Raw genomic sequence first — 9399 nt, 5'->3', positions numbered from 1 at the left:
TCATTACTGGGTGAACAGTCTCTTTAAGATTTTCAGTTATGACCTGGGGCATTTTCGAAACCGTATGGTGATGTTAAACCAACAAAACAATTTCCATCCAAAGCCTTTTAATCCACAGGCATGTGGACAGCAGAAGACACAGAGAACGCAGCTCTTTGATGAAGATCTTGCAGGGGGATTCCTGCGCAGTGTGGCGCGGAGCCCATTTTGTGCTAATTAGCATGAGATCTGGTGTGGAGGATTCGGTTGGTTGCCTTTCAGTTTGAGCTGACAGCTGTGACCGTGCTGAGATATAAGCCTGAGAGCCAGTCGACTGTGATACCTGAGCACTTCTGCATTACAGCCATCGTATGCCAATCAATGTAGGGCGAAAACCCACTTGGCAGTGAGCAACAAACTGGCATGAGAAGATTAGCTACCCGAACAAGCCAACAACGACCAAGTTTGAAATGAGAACACCGGGCACAGTCAATGACATGACAAAGGTGCAGTGTTACATATAAGGGACGAAGGAAAAACAATATATTCGCCCCATATTGCGGGTCAGAGGTAGTGTGGGACGTCGGGTTGATCATGTCAGGCAAATGCATAGGGGTCTATTATTGGAGCAGATCTCCTGAATTCTTTATAATCCGCCATTCAACACATGTCATACAACTCAGTGAGCTGGAAGCCATCACAACAGCGGCATACCGAACCTGACTCTCTCTGAAGGCCCCTCATCTTGTGTCTTTGTTGCTGCGCGAGTGGCACTGAAGAATGTCAATGGGATTTTCCACTGTGGATCATGGAATTATCCCAGATAACATTGGACATTCTCAGACCTTTGAAGGTTATGGAAAGGTTCAGTAGAGAGAGTTTCTGTAATGTTAATAGAATGTTTGTTCTGCGTAAAACAATTTTAATTAAATGTTGTATAAATCATAACTTTTAATGTGTGGGTTTTGTATGATAGTATGAAATCATCCTACATTGGTTGCTCCTTAGGTGTTCCACAAGGCTCTATTTCGGGACCTATTTTATTGTCACTGAAAATTAATGATTTACCTGGAGTATATAGTGATATTAATGTTCAGATGTATGTAGATGATCCAAATAATTTATGCATATAATTTCAAATAATTGTGTAAGCCAATTCTAAACACATTGGCTTACCAAATCAGGTTTGTTAATGAACACAAAACTGCTATTTTGATTTTTGATTCAAATATTAATGACACATTTAAAGGTATTCCTGAGAGAGAATGAGCTTTAAATTACATTGAATGTTGCACTTTTAAAGCCGCATAAAAGTTGTTGAATATTGTTACATTTAATTTAAAAGATATGAACAATAACAATAAAATTCTCAAGTCGCAGATCTTTTTCGTTCGTTGCTTAGGGGTAAAAATATGTTTCAAATAGCTTTGCAGTGGTGTAATTTAAATGAAGGTCTTGAACACTTTATATGGTAGACTTCATTAATGTCAGAAATGACGGCAACTGTTCACATATCGCGTATTTTCCGCACACAAGTTCGTTATTTCCAATGGAGGCGTGAAGCTTGTGTGCGCATATTGTGAGCATACCTGCTAACATTCCGGTTATTCCCGGGAGTCTCCTGTATTTCAGACCCATCTCCTGCCACACTACCGTTTTGTTATTTCTCCCGGAAAACTCCCGTAATTTCACTCCGCCCCCAGTCCTCAGCTTTTTTGTACAATCTGTAACACCCCCATGTCACCAACTTCGGTATACTATCCGGTCACAGCAGCCGCCCGAAACCCTGTCCATAGTACAGTTACTAATCAGGATCACAGCTGTGTTATCCAAACCCAATGGCCTATCTACCAGAATTTCGAAGACAAATGTTGGCAGGTACAGTATGATTGTGTGTGATGCGCTCACACCTTCCAGGCACACCAGTTGAAAACATCTCAGAATGCTGCAAGTGCACTGCAACTCACGTTACAAGAACTGACCAGTGAGCTTCATATTTTGTAAGGAATATACATTTCGGTAGACTAATTATCTCAGACAAACACTAAAATAAATAAATTTGAACTAAATAAAACTTGTATCAGAGTTGCAACAACCTTCTGTTAGCTTGTCATCTTCTGAGAAAATGGTTGATGGTCACCTGCCCACCGGGCTGTGGTAAAACTGTTAATTGTTGACCGGTCCGCGGTGATAAAAACGTTGGGGTCCGCTGTCTTAAAATCGTATTACAACCGTTTTAATGTACCAAAATCTTCACATCTTTCATCTAATGTGACCTAAGCCTAACTCACACACTCAAAACTGCATTCATGCATATACTGTACAATCCTGTAAATAAGTAAAATTTGGTTTAAGCTTCAACCAGAACAATCTCACATCCAAGGTGGAGTTTTGACAGGATTTTCCATTCATTGACATGCTAATGAAAGATGCACTGTTTCGTGCATGCTGATGTTGCGATACAAGCACAGACAACCATTTACAACCTACAAGCAAGATGTGCAAGAAAACAAACCCCAGACCCAACATCAGAGAGCTTCAAAGCTCCCTGCAGTTGCAGAAGACAGGAAGAGGCAAACTGAGACAAAAGGAAAGAGAAAAAAAAAAAGAGAATCACTGCACACTCCAGAACCAAAACAACACCTTTCCACCCAGTTCCTGTTTTTCCTCGCTGCCAGAACCACCTAAGGATTCCCATGTGTTTCTTTGGGAGCGCATGTGGCTAACCTCCACCTCATCCTAAGGAAGAGACAGGCTCTGGTCCCTGCCTTAGACCCGAAACACTCCCTCCCTCCCTCCTGAAGCCTCCACAAGAAAGTCAACAACCCTCCATCTTGTCTATTTCCAGAGGCTTGAGCCACTGCCAAAGATTATAGTCCACACCCGGCCGACTACCACAAATTCTAACCAGCCTCTGAACATATTTGAGAGCAGCAGGCGGCCTCAAGCAGAAAACGCTCCCTGGCCTGAGGCTTTTGCTAAACTGGGGAAAGTCTGTGCAAAGTCTGTCTGCAATTAATGGAGCCTGCTGCAGTTATATATTATTACTTCTTTAGTGGCTGCAGAGTCAATCAATTATTCCTGTTCAATTATATAACTACAGTATAACACTGTTATCTATTATACAGTCTCAGAGTGACCACAGATCAGCCACTGAATGCTTCATGTATATTTCAGACAAAATGACAAGCATTTATTTTTTTTTTTATTTAACATTTTAGATTTTGACGGCACAGTGGCTCAGTGTTTAGCATTGTCGCCTCACAGCAAGAAGGTTGCTGGTTAGAGTCCCAGCTGGGCCAGTTGGCATTTCTGTGTGAAGTTTGCATGCTTACCCCTTGTTGGCATTGGTTTTCTCTGGGTTCTCCAGTTTCCCAGTCCAAAGACATGCTCTAAAGGTGAATTTGATTAACTAAATTGGCCATAGTGTCTAAATGCGAGAGTGTATGGGTGTTTCCCAGTACTGGGTAGCGACCGGAAAGGCATCCGCTGTGTAAAAAAACATGCCGGAATAGTTGGCTGATTTATACTTCTGTGTCAAGCGCACACGTATACTCCGGTGCGGCCTTCATGCAGTTGCATAGCCCTCGCGGTGGCTGACGTCGTCGCCTCTCAAAAATGTAGCTACACGTCGCAACAACGCATAACGCAAGTTCTGTGATTGGTCAGCTTGGTAGCTGTGACCAGTGTAGACTGTTGGAACGAGTGTTTACAAGTGTCGAGTCCTGTGAGGTAGGTCTAGATGGAAACTGTTGTTTTGTGTTTACCCTAATGATTAATGTTGTTGCACGTCCGCCAGTTTCCGCCTCAGAATGAGTGAGTTTTAGCTACTTGTACATTAAGGTAGCGTTCATAAAAATAAAAAAAACACCTGCGAAGAAACACGGCAAAGAGGAACATAAAAATCTACTGCCAGCTAGCGTTTCGGAAGGGTTATTGCAGAGCAACACAAGACAGCAACTACACGGCAAGCAGGTGCAGTGGGTCACGTTGATCACTCAATGCAGAAGTATAAATCAGCCTTAAGCCGAAGGAAAATTAATGAATGAATGACTTTTTCAACAATATATAACAAAGGCCGAGATCCACCCAACAAAAAAGGTCAAATATAATTAAAAAAAAAACAGTAATATGTACACAATAGGTACAAAATCAGGACTGAAACATATCTGATTAAGCTTTTCTCATATTTGATACAAATTGTACAAATTGTTTTCTTGCATGGCGCCATTTATTTTGGATGTGGTATATTCCAAACTAATAATGTCAAGTAGGTACAGTTTCCAAGAAAGATCAACTGGAGTAGATGGATTCATCCACAGTTTCAGGATCTTTTTTGCAGCAAACAGAACAATAAATTCCTCTGTGGTTGATGTATAAAGAAAGTGGTGAAACTTCCAAGCAGTAAATGACTAGCATTTTTGAGCAGTTTTACAATTTGTGTTTTTTTTTTTAAGCCAAAAGCTGTCATTGCAGTGAACATCTGTACTTAAAGGACATGCTATACTTCAAACTAAATTAAAGATGAGACTAAAATAATGTAATTTATGGCAAAATCCAGCCTAAACAGAAATGAAAATAAAATGAAAATGAAAAATCCAGCCATTTCAGCAGCTTTAAACAGCTCACCAAAGCAAACTTTTGGGGCAGTTTGTTTTGTTTGGGGCAAATAGTTTTGACTACTAAACACCTTTGAGCTTCCATTGGTCTGTTCTGATTACACAATCTGTGGGTGTGTTCTAAAACTCCGCCTTCTTTCATGTGCAATTTATTCCCCCCCCAATTCGTTTATCATTCTACAGGGGGTTAGACAGGATAGCAACATCCAAACCAACAAACCTAGCCTCATGATTATACACTAAGGAGTCGAGTAGCAGAGTTGGTACAGTATCTGCACCTGTACAGTTGCTCACAGAGATATTTTAAGGGTGTACTCACACTAGGCTATTCGAACCGTGCCCAGGCATGTTTGACCTCCATTTCCCGGATCGCTTGGCAAGTAGGAGTACTCAGAAACATGCCCAGGCGCGGTTCAATTGGCCGGCCTGGTTGGAGGAGGTGTGCCAGATCGCGGTTCGGTTGGGCTTTTGCACGTTACACTTGTAGTGCAAAGCGCACCTGAGCCCTAAATTGAAGATGTGACATCACTTGCAAGAGACTATTTCATATGGATTTATTAATCATTCTTACTTTTTAATGACCCAGTCCAAATAAGGAGAAAGGAATGGTGAGAGTGTTATGTAATTTTATAAAGCAAGCCAATTGGAAAGAAAAAACTTCTGCATTTCGCGATGTGCCTGTCTGCGGTTCTTTACTGACAGCCACGTGTGTGGATCTTGTCGGAAGAAAAGTCCTACATGACGGCAATAGTTTGAATGTGGTGTTTACTTCAATAATGCCACTAATATATGCATACTCCACATGTCTCAATTCCATTTCCGTTTAGTTCAGTTATGACTTTTGTCAGATTAACGTAATCAAAAATTGCTTTTTACATGACGACTCTTAATCAAAGTATTGTCTTAATTGTATTGAATTCTATTAAAGTACTGGTGTCCATGTAAACATGCTCAATGTTCAACATCAACCACACCGTCAGGGCTCTGCGAACTTGGTTTGCGAAGCAGCCTTTTTTTTGTATGTACGTACATCAAAAGCAAGTAGACTATGGCTCACACTTATTGACAGTGGAAAATGATTTACGGTTAGTCATGTCAGGAATCCAACCATGTTGTCCTCACAGAAACAGGCTCAGCCATCACACTGAATCAGTTAGGCTATATATTTATTTTTCAGTGTAATTAATGTTATGCACTTTAAACACAGCAAGTAATATGTGAATGATGTTTGCATATGCATTAAAATTTTGTCTCAGTGGATGGGTGCGCGAGTGAAATTGGGAGCTTGGTGGGGGATGGGGCTCCTATAAATGTTAAAAACCCTTGTACCCCTGTGTTGAATAACTGTTTTTTACAACTTTTGGAACACAGACATCATGTGTATCATTGCTAGTTGGAGAATGGACTAAACTACTAAATGGAATTGGAAGGATTTAGAATTTAGAATCATAATAGAATTTAGAATAAAAAAGCAGCAACTGTATTTGAATTTAACATTTAAAAAATAGGGATACAAATGACAGCCGAATGATTATTTTTCATGACAAACACCCTTAAAAATAAAAATAAAAAAAACTGCACATGGCATAGATTACAGTGCTTTGTTCAGATCTTATTTCCAAACAAAGGCTTGTTGAAAAAAAATACATGCCTTTTGTTAAATTACTTAAGTTTAACCAACATAAAGATTAATTGAATCTGACAAAGAGAGGGGTTGATGCGTCAATAGGTAAATTAAATGTCTAGTAAGCAATGCCAAACTGTTGCAACAATTTATTTTTCCCAATAAAAGAAACACTATAACAGCGGAAAGTTGTTTACATGCCCCAAGGAAACCTTCTTTACTTCCGTTCACAGGCACTTTCCATTATTCAGGTTATTTGATAAGAAATGTGGTTATATTTACTGCGATTATTGGCAGTGTGATACTGGTTACTCACAACAAATGTGATTTCAATGGACGTAACATCAAAATAATGTCAAACTATTAATTCCTGAGGCGATTCTGTGTTCATGGACACTAACGCTGTAATAATGAGATTAAACTGCTCACATAGACTACCTGTTTATTTATTGCATTTCAAATTGGCGCAGACTTCAATGCTTTTATGGTTTAATGTGATTATGGTAACTGCGATTATGAGCTTAATCCCATTAGTTTGATTGACGTTAATGTTTAATTGAAATACCGCCAACATAATGGTTGTGCATGTAAAGTCAGTGTTAGAAAAAATTAAATGAGACCTAGAAAAAAGCAACTACGCCATAATTGTTTATGCAAATAATAAAATGGAATACTTTAGAAATCTCGACAGCTTCATTTTGGAGGCCTGAAAATGCAAAGGTTTCTGAACATATTAATGAGCATAAATAATACATAAAATACTGATCTCTGTAATTCAGACTATTTAGAATTTAAATCCAAACTCAAAACACATCTGTTTAGAACTTAACTGCACTTCTATTGTATTCTATTGTCTTTTAATTTAGTTTTTTTTCTGAACTGACTGTCCGTGCTGCCATTTACTGTGGCCTTGAGTATCAAGGCGCCTTTAAATAAAATGCATTATCATTAAATTGTCAATGGATGGCTCAAACTATTTAAGCACGTTTGTATGCCCCTTGTATTTGTCAATGAAACTAGTTGCTCTTCAGGATGTTTTTACAGTAAATGTAAAAATTGTTGGTGTACACATATGGCTCAGCTATATATGTATTCTCAATTGTTCCCTATGCATGTTTGCACACAGTGGCGCAGACAATAGACTGTGCTACCATCATATCTGCCATTCCCTGAGCTTTTGCTTGGAGACCGAGCAGTGTTTCTAGGCTGCTTTGTGTTGAACAGGATCATGTTTCCCGCATGCTCTCAGCCGACTGCACCCATTATGATGAATGATCAATTATGGAGACCACGCAGTCTCTTCTCTTCTCTCCTTTTTTATTCTCTATTCTCTCTTTTCTTCTCCTCTTCTCTTTTTCCCTCTTTTGCTTTATTCTCTTCTATTCTCCTTTTTTTCTCTTTTCTTGTGTTTTATTCTCTATTCTTCTCTTTTCTTTTCTCTTTTCCTCTTTTCTTCTGTTTTATTCTCTTCTCTTCTTCTATTTTATTCTCTATTCGTCTATTCTCTACTTTCTTCTCTTCTTTCTTTTTTCTCCTTTCTTCTGTTTTATTCTCTTCTCTTCTATTTTTTCTCTATTTGTCTATTCTCTACTTCTCTTCTCCCTTTTTTCTTTTTTATTCTCTTCTCTTCTCCTATTTTATTCTCCATTCACTATTTTTTTCTCTTCTCATCTCTTCTAGTTTTTTCTCCTGTTTTATTCTCTATTCTTCTCTCTTTTCTTCTCCTCATTTTCCCTTTTTTCTCCTGTTTTCTTCTCTTCACTTCTTTTCTTTTTTCCTCTTCTGTTTTATTTTACTATTCTTCTTTTTTCTTCTCCTTTTCCTCTTCTGTTTTATTCTCTTCTGTTTTTTTCTGTTTGTTCTCTGTCATTATCTCTTTTTTTCTCCTTTCTACTCATTTTCCGTCTTTTTTTGTGCTTTATTCTCTTCTCTTCTTTTTCCCTTCTCCTTTCTTCTCTTCTCCTTTTTTCTTTTCTTTTCTTCTTTTCTCTTATTTTCATTTTCTCTTCTCCTTTTTCATCTTCTCTGCTCTCTTTTCTTCGGTTTCATTCTCTCTTCTCTTTTCCTATTTTCTTATCTCTTTAATTTTTCTTTCCATTTTTCTTCTCTCATTTTCTTTTCTTTCTTATGGTGTGTAGGCCCTATTGGAATTGCTCTGTTCCTTTTTTCCCCAAATGAATCGCACTCTCGAAAACTCACAAAACTTTACACACGCACCAGAAGTGGCAAAAATGTACATTTCTTATAGGTTTCGGAAGTGAGTGTGGCAAAATGACCAATAGACATCACAATGCTGAGCCGGCATCGCGATACTCCTCCCCACCCCTGTCGCAGCAGCAACCCAGTCGCAAAAAATACACACTTAGGCCCCATTTACACTAATACATCTTATAATTGCATTTTAGAACAAAAATGATCCACGTCCACTGGTGTTTCACCTAGAATTTCTGAAAAGATCTCTGTTCTCACTATACTGCTGAAAACGCTCATCCTGTGACCACACACACAGTCATGCACTGCAGCGTATGCACACATCTGAGCTACAGCAGTTAGCAGGTGCTTTGAGGACAAAACCCCAGAGAGCAGTGCACGTCGAACAGTTTATCAAGGATGAACCGCTGGATCGTGTCTCACAATACTTGTCAAATGTGATATTTAATTAATCTTGTCTATCTAATGACTCTTCGCAGTGCTTCGCAGCTCAATCTTTCGCTTTCACGCTTGTACTTAGTAATTTTAGTGAAAACCTGTTGGTTGTGCACCTTTTTTACCAACTAAGTTTGTCGACGCCATTATAACGACACAGATCACTCTGCCTATTCATGCCAGAGTCCCGCGGAAAAGGGATTGACAGGTGGTAACCTATCTTTATTTATTTATGATTTGGTACTGGTAAAACAAAGACTATGTGGGTCAGGTAGTTTAAACAATAGGTTGCAAATAATTTATTTGTTAAGAATTAATTAATTATTTATAAATATAAATAATTCACCGACTATGACAACGATGCCATCGTCCATCGTAATGTTTCACATTAGACATTGTACAATGCCAAATTGGTCATTATCACCCAACCCTAATGTCAATACCTACAAAAAAGTCTCTTGGAGCGAAATTTCAAGCCCAACAGAAAGTCAGATATTTTTTAGTTCCTCTGTCAAAAAAGTGCAGTTTTTG

The sequence above is a fragment of the Danio aesculapii genome, unplaced genomic scaffold, assembly GCF_903798145.1.
Source record: "Danio aesculapii unplaced genomic scaffold, fDanAes4.1, whole genome shotgun sequence".
Taxonomy (NCBI): Eukaryota; Metazoa; Chordata; class Actinopteri; order Cypriniformes; family Danionidae; genus Danio; species Danio aesculapii.
The sequence above is the reverse complement of the archived record's forward strand: the minus strand, read 5'-3'. Positions refer to the sequence as shown.